This window comes from Thermobia domestica, chromosome 12 (genome assembly GCF_964235325.1).
Source record: "Thermobia domestica chromosome 12, izTheDome1.hap1.1, whole genome shotgun sequence".
Classification (NCBI taxonomy): domain Eukaryota; kingdom Metazoa; phylum Arthropoda; class Insecta; order Zygentoma; family Lepismatidae; genus Thermobia; species Thermobia domestica.
Window position 1 is genome coordinate 183,900,625 of NC_137465.1, and position 15,453 is coordinate 183,916,077.

Sequence of the window (15,453 nt, forward strand, 5' to 3'; positions counted from 1 at the left end):
CTTTGTATTACATTTCAATGCAACTGAAGAAATATAGAAAAATACTGATGAACTACAATAGTAGAACGCGCGACCACTTACGTAACGGTGGAGGGCGCGACCAACGCAGTGTTAAATAAGTAAATCGGTCAAAAAAGCATTGTTTGATTTCATTTCAATTGTGGGTAAGAGTGCAGAGGTTCTCAAGGAGGGGTAGGTGGTAAGTTTTTTTTTTTTTTTTTTTGAACAAGACTGTATAACTCCATTGTTGTAGTAAATAAACAGCAATACCATTTTGTATTACATTTCTAAATAAACTTTCTTTTTCTTTTTGTTCTTAAGTTGGAGTTCGCATTAGATAAGCGTAAATACGGTAGTTTTTTTTTCAAATATTTTTTCGATAATATAGATATTGAGTTTACAGTTTTCTGAAATATATTAGATATTCAAGTTTTAGGAAGTAATTTACTAGTGGATGGCTTAGACCTTAGCAGATTTTTCAGCACCGAGGCTATGTAAGACATGGAACTACAACGTAAGATTAAATCCGAACCGCTGGTTCAAATTTTGAAGCTTTTTCACTGGGAGTCGAACCTGAGGTTTTGAGAGAACCTATTTCCAAGTGTAAACTATCCTTTCTGATTTTTTCACAGAGAAATGACTTATACTGTACTACAAGATTACTAATGAATTATGAACAAAATTGTTAGAACTGTTTTAAACAAAATCGATTTTTAAAATTTTAGAATTCAGTAAACTATCCTTGTTTTTAGGGGTAGGAAAAAAATCGATCTTACAGAAATCCTCCTAGAAAATCTTACAGAAACCCTAAATTTAAATTTGATCCAGATGCGTTTAACAGTATGTCTCCTACCCGAGTATACACGAGGATGAAACGGTGAACAGGCGTCGAAAAGTCACTTATTCGGAACGTAGAGGCCATAAAATGTGTAAATTCATTGCAATATCAAATTCGAGTTCTTTCACGATTAACATATTTTCCTCTCTATCACGGACCTAAAATGCTGGGTTTGACTCTCCTGAAGTACGTAGTCTTATTTCAGAAACTACGGATAGCTTGCTTATTTTTGAATCTACCTCGTGTGTAAGGGAGAATTGGCACCTATTTACTTCACTTATTGAATCTATATAAAAATCCTCACTATACAGGGTTATTCAAAAAGAAAGAACAGATTTCAAACATTTATTTCTTCCAAACTACAAAACATAGAAACATGATTCGAACGTTACTTGATTAAGAAAAGTTTACAATTTATTGTTAGTAATTATAGTGTGCATTCAATATGAGCACCGTGTGTTACACGACAAATGTCAAAACGGTGGCTCATTTCTTCCCACACACACTGAGAAAAAAAAATGTAGGTGGCATACTTAAAAACGTAGGTTACATTCGTAATTCCTGTAGTTTCTGGACTTAACGTACAACCGTATATAACATCCTTCAGCAAACGTATAGCTGAAAAAGTATGTATTATACGTACTGTCTGCACAAGTGCAATGACGTCATTCGTGTGACGTTATCTGCAGTAACAAGTATATACGGAGGTAATATCTAGCTTTGTGACGTCAGGGTCGTATGTAGCATGTGGGTTAATAATGACGACATACACTGACTATCAGGACGGAGCATGATTTCAAGAAGTATGCAATATACGTTCTGTACGTATGTTTCTTGCGTTCAACCCCGAGACAGCATCTATATTGTACTTGTGCCCCATACGTACGACTAGATACAGTATACGTATTGTACGTATGTATTATACAGATTTTCCTTATGTCGCACACAGCTTGTCCAGATACAGCATACAGAATATCCGTATGCACCATACAGAGTGCATATATGTAGCTTACAGACTGTCTGCATGCAGCATATAGATTATACGTATGTCGCGTACAGGTTGGCCATATGTAATGTATAGATTGGATGTATATAGCTAATAGGTTGTCCATATGAAATATACAGATTTTACCTGTATCGAATACGTATTGCCTTCTTGTAATGTATGGATCGGACATATGCAGGATCTAGAGTGTACGTATAGTGCACCATTATTAAAGTGCTGCAACATACTGCAAAGTGCATGATACATTCTTACTGTAATGTTGTCAAATATTGTTTTACTCTGTATGAAAACAAAAATAGCTTAAAATATGGTTGATCTCCTTTGTGCCAATAATAATAAAATTAACAATACTACACTTTTCAAATCTTAGTTTGGAGCAGTGAAACTGTCCAAAGAAATGTATTTACCTGCAGGGTGTCCTATAAGTTTGGGCTTCCTGCTAATTCGTTGGAAAGCTACTGCAAAGTCAAGTGTTGAAAAGTGACACAAGCGTTAATTTTAAAATTATGGGCACAAAGCAGGGGCGGATCCAGGACGGACTTCTGGGGGGGGGGCGGTCGGCGGTAATACTGCTACTTTTAAGAGCTCCAAACTTGTTATGGATGGGTTTATTTATATATAAAATAAGAAAGTTTCCTCTTGTGGGGGGGGCCCTCTGGATCCGCCCCTGGCACAAAGGAGGTTAACCATATATTAAACTATTTTCGTTTCCATACAGAGTAAATCAATATGTGATATATTACTGTAAGAATTTATCATATGGTTTGCAGTTAGTTAGTTGCAGCACTTCAATAATAATGCAAAATGCACAGCCTTATACAATCCTATATTCAAACTCAAACAAGATTTACGTACAATCATTTATTAAGCTGTTATCATCCATTGCTTGTACGATATAAAGATTATTTTACCTCATTCTTTTCCTTAATAGTATCTTCTACTAAAGTGCAGTTGTTACCACAAGAGGCCTGAATAGAATTTTCCAGAAATAACTTCTCTGTACATTTTAATTAACAGGTATGTCTTTTTTTTTTTTTTTTTTATGTCGCAATAATTAAAAGTGTGGTGTCAGCCGGAAACGTATTCGCTTACAATATGATTCCTACTCAGTACTCACCATTAAAAATGCAACACCAAGAAGGAGACTGGGTAGATGCGCCAAAGTTCCCAGGCCGATACCTAATAGTAAGTGCAGAATACTCTTAAACGTCCGCTGTATTCGCTGTGTGACAGCGGAGGCGTTGTGCAGCCATCGACTAAACATATTTATTCTTCCCTGCTATAGACATTCTGCAAATTTGGACTTTCCTGGATGCATCCTTCTTAGTGCAACATTTTAAGGAAAGAGCAATTTAACAGTCTCATACATTGCTTAAAGAAAGAGCAATGATTCTCAGAATTACTCGGAAGATATATATACACAATAATTTAAAACGGTTATTTCAAACTTTGCAATTCAAAGCACGAAAAGAACTATAGATAAAGGAACACTGATTTTAGCCAAATAGTAATTAGTAAACTCAATCACACTCAGTACCATTAGTTGCTTGGTGTTATCCGTAAGTCAGAGATCACGGTATCTCATTTCGTGTAGATTTTTGCATTTGTTTAACGCTAAAAATGTATTTTATCGCTAATTGAACCCAGTACCATATATATACCGACAGGACGTACCTTAGTCACAAGGTGACATGAGTGAAACACTAAACTATTCGATTGACACCTGCGGCCTTGTCAACACTAGAGAAAGTTACAAAGTGATTAAGTAAATACGGAACATAGTTCATACAAAGTATAGCGATGTATGAAGTCTCCGTTTCATACGACTTGGATAAAGGATACATCTGAAATAGCAACAAAGAAATATATAATGATTTCTCTGGATAATTTGGATTAGTCCAGAATTCGAACACACACACGCTGGTAAGTCCAACATTTTTTTTTTTAACTTCTTTCTTCGGATTCCCAATAAAGTTGACTACTGAAAAGCTAAGTTATAGATTCTGTATTAAAACAACACCTTCGCTAGACATGTTCAGTATACACATTGTCTTACATACAGAACAATACATTAGTTATTAATGCATGTCTGAAATAATAGTGCTTCGTATAGAATTTTACTTCATCCAATCGCAATAGCACAAAGATAAAAAATATTGCTAGGGATAATGTTCTTATTACAGAGAAAAAGAATTAAAATGACTTAACATTAACAATCATTTTCTTTAAACAGAGATAATATTTTATTATAATTTATGGAAGAAAGAAATAATTTGTAGTACAGTATCTTTATTAGGGTTATATATTCGTACAAAATAATGTAAGTACAACTGAGTCTGTCTTCAGAAAGGGCGTACTTTTAGCCACAACCTACACTGCTTCTTTTGACTGTCTTTCAAGCAGAATCCTGGTTTGATGCACGAAATACCTACAACAAAAATCAGAAAATATTTAAAATGTTATATTCAGTGTGCTTAATTTGGTTGTACTTAACAATACAAAGTATCTTAACATTTTTTAGATTAAATGGACAAAATCTGTTCGGTCAGGTATGGACTTTTGGGTTGCACGTAGAAAAACTATGAAGTGTTTATTGATGCTGAACAACAACTCAAAATGTATTACCATTCAAAAGTAAGTGGGTACCTCAATGGTGTTCGGGCTACCATGGGGTACCTAATGTCTGTATTTTTTAGATATATGAAAATATATGTCTTTAAAATGTAAGGAACTGACATCTGTTTACCGAAAACCTCAACTCGGTAAGCCTTATGGATATCGAGATATGGGAAAATAAAGAGCGACACTACAGAACTGTGGAGTTTGCGTACTAGATGGTGCAGTTTCGGAAACGTAATTACGAGGGCTTACAACAACCTCAAAAGTAGTTTCAATTAAATACACTACACACACGCCCTGATGGGGGTTTTCGGGTACCATGATATTCCCAGAACTCTCATTTCTAAATATTCTAAAATATGTCTTAATAACGTTTTAAAGAACGTTAGAGGTGTGTGTTTACCGAAACCGCAAGTCGGTACGCCTAACAGTTACCGAAATATGGTGAAATAAAAAGCGACACCATAGGTACGTGGAGCTTGCATATTAGACAGTACAATTTAGAAAATTAATTAAAATATGACTATCAAGATATTGTCAAATAAAGGGAGGATCCATATAGTTATGGGGTTTTCGTGTTAGGTGGTAAAATTTCCGAAACCGGTCATGTAAAGTTAATAAGCATCAGTAGCAATTTCATCTTAAAATAATTAGGTATTTCCATGGAGTTTAAGAACATCATGGGGTCTACCAAGATTAAATTTTAAAAGTTTTGTAAAATATATTTTGACATTTGTAAAGAGTATTAGAAATATGTATTTACCTAAAAGTTCCAGCTAGTACATCTAGCAGCTAGAGAGACACCATACAATAAAAGCGTATTAGATCTTGAAATTTCAGAAAACAATTATTGATCCTAACAAAAGTTAAATAAGATGGTACTTATATGGATTGAGTGAGTACCTCAGACTCGTCAGTACAATTTCGATCGAAAGATTAATTCAGCTCTAAATTTTCTTTGGACAATTCCAAGCGTTCATCGGGCTCTGAAATAAAGTGAACATTTTTTGTCAATATCTAATATAGCAAGCGAGATATAAGGAATTATGCATTTTATGACGTCGTAAAAGTAGAGACCCACATGGATTTGTACTTTTGAGTATTTGCTGTAAGAAGAAGAAATTTCAGAAAACAACCGTATATACCTTAATAGACAATTAAATGGGCGAGGGCACGATGGCTTAGGGGTAGAGTGCTTACCTCTAGTGTATTGGGTTCTTGGTTCGATCCACGGTCAAGTCAGTTTGTAGTGCACATCGTATTCGTGGGTTTTCTCGGGGTACTCTCTTTCCTCCCACCTTTGCATTCCATCAATTCTGTCAACAACATTCACTTGCTTTAATCATAATCTCCCTGAGACTAAAATGCATAATCGTGGGTCGCTACACTGAAATATTTCCTTTTATTTAATTTTAAAATTAAATAGGGAGTTAAGTATGATCGTATCTCTACAGGTTAAGTGAATACTCCAATAGTTTCTGCAAAAAAAGATTAGTTAAATACCCTACCACTAAGCTACTGTGTCCCCGCCCACTGAATTGTCTATTAAGATATATACAGTAGTTTTCTGAATTTTTTTTCTTATAGGAAAGAGCCAAAAGTACAAATCCGTAAAGATCTCTATTTTTACGTCATAAAATATATAATTCCTTATATCTTGGTTACTATCTTAGATATTGACAGCGAATTTTCATTCTTTTGCACAGCTCGATGAACCCTTGGAATTGCCTGAAGAAAACATAGGACTGAACTAATCTTTCGATCGAAATTGTACTGAGGTACTCTTTTAACCCATAGAAGTACCATCTTATTTAATTTTGTTGCCACCAATAATTGTTTCCGAAATTTCAAGATCTCGTACGCTTTTATTTCACAGTGTTTCTCCAGATGTTAGATGTACTAGCTGGAAGTTTTGGGTAAACACATATTTCAAATACTGTTTACAAATGTCAGATTATATTTTCAAAAGCTTTTAAAATTTAATTTTGGTAGACCCCATGATGTTCTAACACTCCATGAGGATATCTAATTACTTTAAGATGAAATTACTACTGTTGTTTATTAACTTTCCATGACCGATTTCGGAAATTTTAGCATCTAACACGAAAACCCCTTAACTGTGTTGGTCCTCCCTTTATTTGACAACATCTTGATAGCCGTTAGTCATATTTTAATTCAATTTCCGAATTGTAGCGTCAAGTATGCAAGCCCCACATACCTATAGTTTATTTTCCCATACCTCGGTATCCATAAGGCTTACCGAGTTGCAGTTTTCAGTAAAAAAAAATCAGTTCTTTACATTTTAGAGACATGTATTTCCATATATCTAAAACGCAGAAATTAAGTACCGCATTAGAACTCCATTGGAGTACTCACTTACTTTTGCATAGCAGGGTAAAAACGCCAGTGGTTCTCACTTTAAGGTTGAAAACATACTATTTTGTCTCTTCTCTGAGCATCGTGAATCTGTCGGAGCTGTACCATAGTTGGAAAGACTCACTGATCCTTCCTATAATGACCATGTAGTTAGAATTAAAAAAGGAGTAGCCGTTGGAGGCTTACGACTCGGTTAGGAGAGAAACATTATACAACGTTCTTACAGAACTTGGAATACCGAGAAAGCTAATTAGATTAATTAAGATATGTTTAAGTGAATCCCAAAGTAAAGTCCGGGTAGGAAAATTTTTGTCCACGAGCTTCCACGTCGAAAATGGCCTGAAACAAGGAGATGCGTTGTCGCCATTATTATTTAACTTTGTGCTGGAATACGCCATAAGGAAAATCAAAGATAGCAACCAGGGCCTAGAGTTGAACGGCATTCACCAGGTTATGGCATATGCTGATGATGTAAATTTAATAGGGGATGATAGGAGAACAGTAGAAATAAATGCAGAGATCTTATTAAACGCTTGCAAGGACATGGGTTTAGAAGTAAATGCAGAGAAAACTAAATACATGGAAGTACGTCGGGACCGTAATACGGCAAATTGTGGAGGCGTTAAAATATTAAATAATACTTTTGATAAAGTGGATACTTTCAAATATTTAGGATCAATATTAACAGACGAAAATCATATTCACGAAGAAATTAAATGTCGACTAAAAGCAGGGAATTCGTGTTACTATTCGGTTCAAAATCTCTTGTCGTCGCGAATTCTGTCGAGGAATTTGAAGCTTAAAATATATAAAACGATAATCATGCCTGTTGTTCTGTATGGTTGTGAAACATGGTCGCTTACTCTGAGGGAAGAACATGGACTGAAAGTATTTGAGAACAGGATCCTGAGAAGAATATTCGGACCCAAGAGGAACGAGAATGGGGAATGGCGGAACCTTCATAACGAGGAACTTCATAGTTTATACGGTTTACCCAACATTGTTAGGGTCGTCAAGTCTAGGAGGCTTAGGTGGGCAGGTCATGTAGCTAGAATGGAAGAAAGTAGAAACGCTTTCAAAGTCTTAACTGGTAGACCCATAGGAAAACGACCATTAGGAAGACCTAGGCGCAGATGGGAGGACAATATTAAGATGGATCTCGCAGAGATAGGAATACAAAGTAGAAACTGGATGCAATTAGCTAAGGATAGAAGTCAGTGGAGAGCTTTTGTGAACGCGGCACTGAACCTCCGGGTTCCATAGGCCATAGAGTTAGTTAGTTAGTTAGTAGCCGTTGGAGGAAAAACAATATTTTAAAATCCTTGCACCAGTAGTCGTCACCTTAAAATCAAAATGTTTCAGTAGTAGTCAGGATTTTCTACCAGTGTTCGTCACTCAAATAACTTGACATAATTTATTCAAAAACGCACTGTGTATCAGTTTAGGGTTAAGAATACAATATAAAGTAGTAAGCTTAATAACTTTGCATCACTTTTAGCACTCAAGAAATAAAATAAAAACGTTTTTACATACTTTTTAAAGCAATTTCAGAGAGAAAAATGTTAACTGAATTCAAAAGTTAACTGTATATCACTTCCACGTTAAGAGTACAATATTAAATACTATGTTTAATAACTATACGTCACTTTAAACTCTCAAGAATGAAAATAAACGTTTGTACATACATTTTAAAAACAATCTGAGAAACAAAATAAGTTAACTGAATTCAAAATTTAATTATACATCACCTTAAGCTTGAGAATACACTATAAAATACAGAGATTAATAAAAAATGAAATCTTTAAGTTTAACGTCCCACGATTATGCCGGTTAGGCTACAGGAGACGGAGATAATGAGAAATGAGTGAAATGGTGGAATGAAGAAAGTGGGAGGAAACGGGAGAACCCCGAGAAAACCCACGAGCACGGTGTTTGTCCACTACAAAGTCCACACGGCGCGAGTTGGGATCGAACCAGGGACCCCAAACACCGGAGGTTAACACTCTACCACTGAGCCACCGCGCCCCCCTGAGATTAATAATAATGCATTACTGAAGAATGAAAACAAAAATGTTTTAGCTACCTATATTGTATTTACATGTTACTGGTATTTCTCATTAACTTTTTTTTTTTTTTTTTTTTTTTTTTGATACCTCATGATCAAGTGTAGGGATGCGCAAGAGAAAAGATTTGAGATTGTCTCCTCTCGAAAAGGTGCCGCGAAAGTTATGTCTCGTCTCGAAAACTGGATCCGTTTCTATTGGAAGAGCTCTATCTCGTCTCGAATTTCGTAACAAAAATTCTGTCTCGTCTTGTCTCGTGCGCATCCCTAATCAGGTCCATAGCCAAAAACTTCATTTCGGAGGGGGTTCGATAGGGCTTTGGGATATCCGAATTTAGATATAGATAATCGATATTGACAAACTATCGAAACTTGTTCGAAATATCGAAAAATACAGCAATATCGAAATATAAACAATATCAAAAATCGAAAATATAGAAATATGAAAGAGATCAAAAATATGGATATATCGATCAAAAATGGATATATGATCTTGGAATACGATTTGGTGGAATAATGAGGGAGAAAAATAATCATTGATTAAATATTAAATTGAAAAGAAATAAGAGCCTGACGCTCAAATACTTATCTATCCGGCACCCATCTTGATCCCCATAAAATATCATGAAGTGCTTGATTGATTCTAAACCCAATAATAGTAATAGTAATTTAACAACAAACACAGAATATATAATTTACGCACCTTGAAATGTAGAAATTAATGATTGTAATCCCCAGCTTTCCAATAGACGTTTGATTTCTCCAAATGAAGATTCGGATATCTTGTTTCTTCTCAAGCAATAATGGGTTACAATAATCAGTTGCAGTCCAAAGCCAAGTCACTAAGTTAAGCATGAAAATAAAGAATTCATTAGTTAGATGCATACAAAATCCTACGCATATAAATCCGAATCTACTTGTATTAAATTGTAAATTTAAACAAACTAAATTATACTACTTTGGAAAGCGTCTCCAAATATAATGTTTTCATTCTAAAGTGAAGGAATTTTTAAAATCGGATGACCCGTTTGCGCTGTACACTCGCTATGCGTCCAATGTGAAATGAAAATGCAACATTGCCATTTACCTGGACCCACAACGTAAGTGAGTGAAGTTACTGTCTTTTACGCTAACATGTCGATGGCCAGCCCCCGTTTCAAACAGTAACTTCATTCACTTATGTTGTGGGTCCAGGTAAATGACAACGTTGCATTTTCATTTAAAATTGGGTGCATAAAGAGTATACAGCACAAACATCTCGTCCGATTTTTTTTTAAAAGTGTTCACTTTAGATTGAAAACGTCATATTTCGAGATGTTTTTCCTCTTACATTTTGTTGTAACTCTGATAATAACAGAGTTATCCTATGTCAGGGAACGTTTGAGACATCCTGTATACATCATAAGAAGTTCCTTTCTAAATTCTACACGGATGTGGTTTCATTGAATGTGAGGTGGGTGATACACATTAGGCCTTTTGGGAGACGTCACACGGACGACCGTAATTTTGTGTTCAAAATTTTTATGAATTGATGGGATATGTGATACATATGGCCACGGACTAGAATTTTCTCAGTATGTCAAATATGCAATCAGATTTCATGCAGCTTAATTTGGTGAAAAGCTATTGCCAATTGAACGTTACATTTACCTCTTTCTTGCAGATGTTGAACCATGCCGTTAGCACGTGAGGAATGGATCGAAATAATCAAACTGTGGGGCGGGAGGAGTATATGTGCAGTGGTTGCCGATTGCAGTCATCCACAATGTGACTCTGTGTCACATGTTTCAGTGTCACAGTAATTAACTAAATTTGAGAAGACGGGGACATTCGTGAACATACATCGTAGCGGTTCAAACTCGCGGAACCTTTTTCCTTCCCCATTTTGAACCGGTACATGAAAATGCCATTTTCTCCATGTTTGCCTGCGCCGATTTTGAAAATTCCTTCACTAATCGATTTCTCTCGTCGAGTACTACAAGAAACAGTTAAAATCTCGCGGGCCCTTTTTTCTTCCCCATTTTGAACTGATACATGAAAATGCGATTTTCTTCATTCTTGCCTGCGCCGATTTTGACAATTCCTTCACTAGCCGATTTCTCTCGTCGAGTATTACAAGAATCAGTTAAAATCTTGCGGCCCTTTTTTCTTCCCCACTTTGAACCGGAACATGAAAATGAGATTTTCTCTATGTTTGCCTGCGCCGATTTTGAAAATTCCTTCACTAATCGATTTCTCTCGTCGTGTACAAGAATCAATTAAAATCTCGCGGTCGTCTTTTCTTCCCCATTTTGAACCGGTACATGAAAATGCGATTTTCTGCATGTTTACCTGCGCCGATTTTGAAAATTCTTTCAGTAATTTATTTCTGTTGTCGAGTACTATAAGAATCAGTTAAAATCTCGCGGGCCCTTTTTTCTTCCCCAAGCCAATATTTTTGTATATTTTGAATGTATTCAAGTATGGAACAAAAGTATTATATAATTCCCTTAGTAGGTTTCTCAACTTCATATTTTTCAACTTAAATTTTATTTATTTTAATTATTTATTTTCTTGTGACTCAATATTTAATTGCAATCGTTCATTGGGGAGAAGGGTGGCCATTCTCAAATATATAAATATAGTATTCTTAAAATTTATGTGTTCTCGTACTATTAGTTTCTTCCACTAGACCTGGAAATTGAAAAATTAATACCTGGAAAACCTGGAAAATTCAGGGAAATTGAGTTCCATATTTATGTATGAACACTGCTATTTACAATTTTTTTTTCGAATAGGGAGAACTGTACAAAAGGGTGTTTTGGGAATGGTATAACAATAGGTTTCTGGGAGTGTTGTTCGAAATGAAATCTTTAAGTTTTACGTCCCACTATTATGCTGGCTATGCTAAAGATAACGGGGTGTTGTTCGCAGTGTTGAATTCAGACATTTACACCCGGGGGGGAATGTCAACTGCTCGGGGGAGGGTTATTTTTCTGTATTTTTTTCAAGAAAGCAGCATATTTAACAATTCCATTCACATACACATCTTACCTAATATTGAGACTAATTGCTGATAAATATTCAATGAGATTATAATTTTAAGAAAACAATCGTTTGATTTCATCTAAAACATTAAATAAAGACTGGCAAAAATAGTTTACACTAAACTTTAACTGCTATTTACAGTAACTATTTTTATTATTTCCTATATTCAGTAATTACTGTTTGTTACTAATGTAAAAATTTTAAAAAAGATTTAAATTAACTGAAATATTTTTTCTCCTAAAACAAACATACTTAGGAATATCTTAATAAAAAGTTATCATTCTTTCTCACACTTCTGATTCTAAATCAAACATATTAGCCTTGGTTTCTTCACTGCATATACATCAATAGTTTAGTTGACGAAATCTTCAGTAGGATTAGTGCCGTGTCGTGGAAAATCAGCGCTTGGCGCGAGAGTATACGACGGCATCCCCGTATATATGAGTGAGGTCGACAGACCAGCCGCCAAAGGTGGGAAAATTTTAAAAAGTAAACCCTGCTTTTCCTTGATTTTGAGCACTTTTCATTACTTTTTTCCTTTCATTTTATATATGTCCACATGTATTTCATTCCTCTGTTTTTCTTTCCTTCTTTTCTTTTCTTTTTCCCTCCCGAATTTTTCACCCCTTACTTCGGCGCCCGGGGACGTCGCCCCGCTTGCCCCTCCCCCATGGAACGGCACTGAGCAGGATCTTGGCCACCTTCAATAGCAATCTTTCACTTATATACTATTATCATATTGATAAATTCTATATAAGTCTCTAATCAAGGAGGGATAACTGTTCCTCCCTGATCCCTCTAAATGACGCCCACTGAATCTCACCCTTTAACTGAATTATTTTTAATTAAAGAAAGATGTGTTTACTTTAACAATCGTAAAACACATTTACGTCTGTTACTTCCGATGCGAGAAATGGGATTTAGGCGCCCTATTTCAAATAATGTAGGAACTGTATATTTTCAAGAACTGAAGTCTGCTGACATGAGAGATTATATGGAATGATCGAAAGATCTTCCCTATCTGTCCTTTCGTATCTCAACCTGTGCTAGTGCTACCTACTAATATATAATATAGGGCGAGAGTATAGTACCTACTAAAATACAAACCTTTCTTCAACAGTTAACAATTTCATGTTCTGCCAAACTCAGTCATAGCGTTAAGAAATACAAGTTTTATTCACTATTTGGTATTCTATCTTAGATGTTACATGTTAACATTTATATAGAATGGGTCTGCGTCATTTATATGTATATTGAGAGATCGGATTTCGTCTGCACGTACACGGAAAGAAAAGCAAATAATTGGGTGAAGTAATTTCTACATTTTGTGACTGAAATTTTGGGAGTTTCTCCGGGGGGGAATGAATTTTCTTCGGGGGGGAGATCCCCCCCCCCGGGCTACCCCCTGAATTCAACCCTGGTTGTTCGGTGGGGGTCAATGTTGCGAATTTTGGGTAAAGTCGCTAAATAAGGGGAATTCGACCTCAACGATAGCGTAGGTTGACCATAAAATTTTCAGTTAAAAACGGGACAGGTTCTTGCAACCCTAGACTTTTAGATCTACCTTTGTTCTTATCAGTGCCTTGATATCAGATTTCCTCCTCTCTCTCTTTGTTACAGAGCGGGTACTTATGAAAAAGGAAAGACACGTTGAAATTTGTTCAACACACAACCAACTGCTAAAACCTCTGCTGCCTTTCGAGCAGTATTGCGAACTATAGAGTATGTTTAACCCTCGATTAGTCGCGCCGCGGTCAAAAGCACCGCACGGAAATTATTTTTGATCGTGTGTCCATTCTGTTTGTCCGACCGACTTCTGCGTCTAGCTAATCTTTCCCCTCACCTTCCCGAACATTACTGCTCAATCACTGCGTTATCCGTTGTTTAGTATAACTACTAGTGATTGTTTAGTGATTCTGCGGTGCTTTCCACCGCGCGCGACTAACCGTGTAATGTTTTTTCTCAGTGTTTCGCTCTGCACGTGACCTTTGCTTTGGAGATGTTTTAAGCTTTATAAACATAAATATTATTTTAATTGACGGAAGAGGGGTCGACAGAGTTAACAAACTGACACCAAGTGTGAAAAAAGAGAAAATTAGAAATGAACAAATTAAAACAAGGAAGAAAAATGTTAGGAATGGACTATTTGTATAAATCAGCCTTGATCTTGTGGAAGCTTTTTCTGAGTAAGATCATAACAAATATATATATATATATATATATATATATATATATATATATATATATATATATATATATATATATATATATATATATATATATATATATATAAGTGAGTGAACACGAAAGGTGAAGTGAGGCGTCTGCGAGCGAATCTGAAGATCTTAAACCCAGAAATCACCAGCGATTCCCCGAATTTAGTCAGAGCAGGAGAAGACGAAATAAGCAACGACGAAGTGTAGAACAGTGTAGATTTGAAGATAACCTAAAATAATTCAATGTTAGTGCTGTATAGGTGAAGTTTCAAAATAACAGGACCGTAAAATAATTCCATGTAAATTTGATTTGATTTTAATTTAGCGCCTTTTTCAGCATCAAGGCTACGTAAGACGTGGACCTACTGCTTAATATGGGATCCGAACCTAATGAGCTCCCACCGGAAATCGAACCCGGAAGTCCCACGCCAAAGACGTGTATGCTAACCGCTTACTACTAGTGAGCTCTAATTGAATGTAAAATGCGCTGTGAAGCTTTGTTTTAGTGTTACGTTTATATAGTTTATTTTTTTTACTAATTTACTATTGCATTTCTAATTTTAGACGAACCAGAGTTGACAGATTGTCACCAGATTTAAAATTTTCAATAAAACCAGTGCGTAGCTATCTATCTGAAGAAATATGTAACGAAAAAACATTTTATTCCAAATAAGAAATATAAAACGATACATGTCTAATTTAACGTTCCTCTAATAGTTATTACTGTAAAACTTAATATAATAATAAAAATGTCATTCCCTCTTAGTCAGAAAATATTCAAAATTACGTTTCTAATACAAGAAAAATGTTTAAAACGATATTTGCAACACATTATGTTCGTGCGGTCCTTTTGACCGCGCGCGACTACTCGCGTTACTTTTTCAGTGCGACTTCTCGAGGGTTAATATAGGGAATTTCAGTTCAAATTTTGCCTCTTTGTTATTATTAATTATTAATACTTTTAAAAGGAGTAAAGATACTGGGTTTGTTATTTACTTCTTTCATTTACATAGAACGGGACGAATACTACTTTTTCCATCTACTGACGGGACGGCCGGGACACGCCACTAAAACGGGACTGTCCCGGTCAAAACGGGACGTATGGTCGCCCTACGATAGCGACAAAAAATATTTTTTTCCGATTGGAGACTTTTTTGTGTGATTTTTAAATGACGATTTACCTACTTACACATTTAGCGACTTTTTGCTCCAAACAAAATGTTCATCTGTAGAGAAGCATTATTATTTCAAAACAGTTTTTACGTTCTTTTTTTCTGTTTGTTTGTTTTAATCAGCGCAACTGATGAAG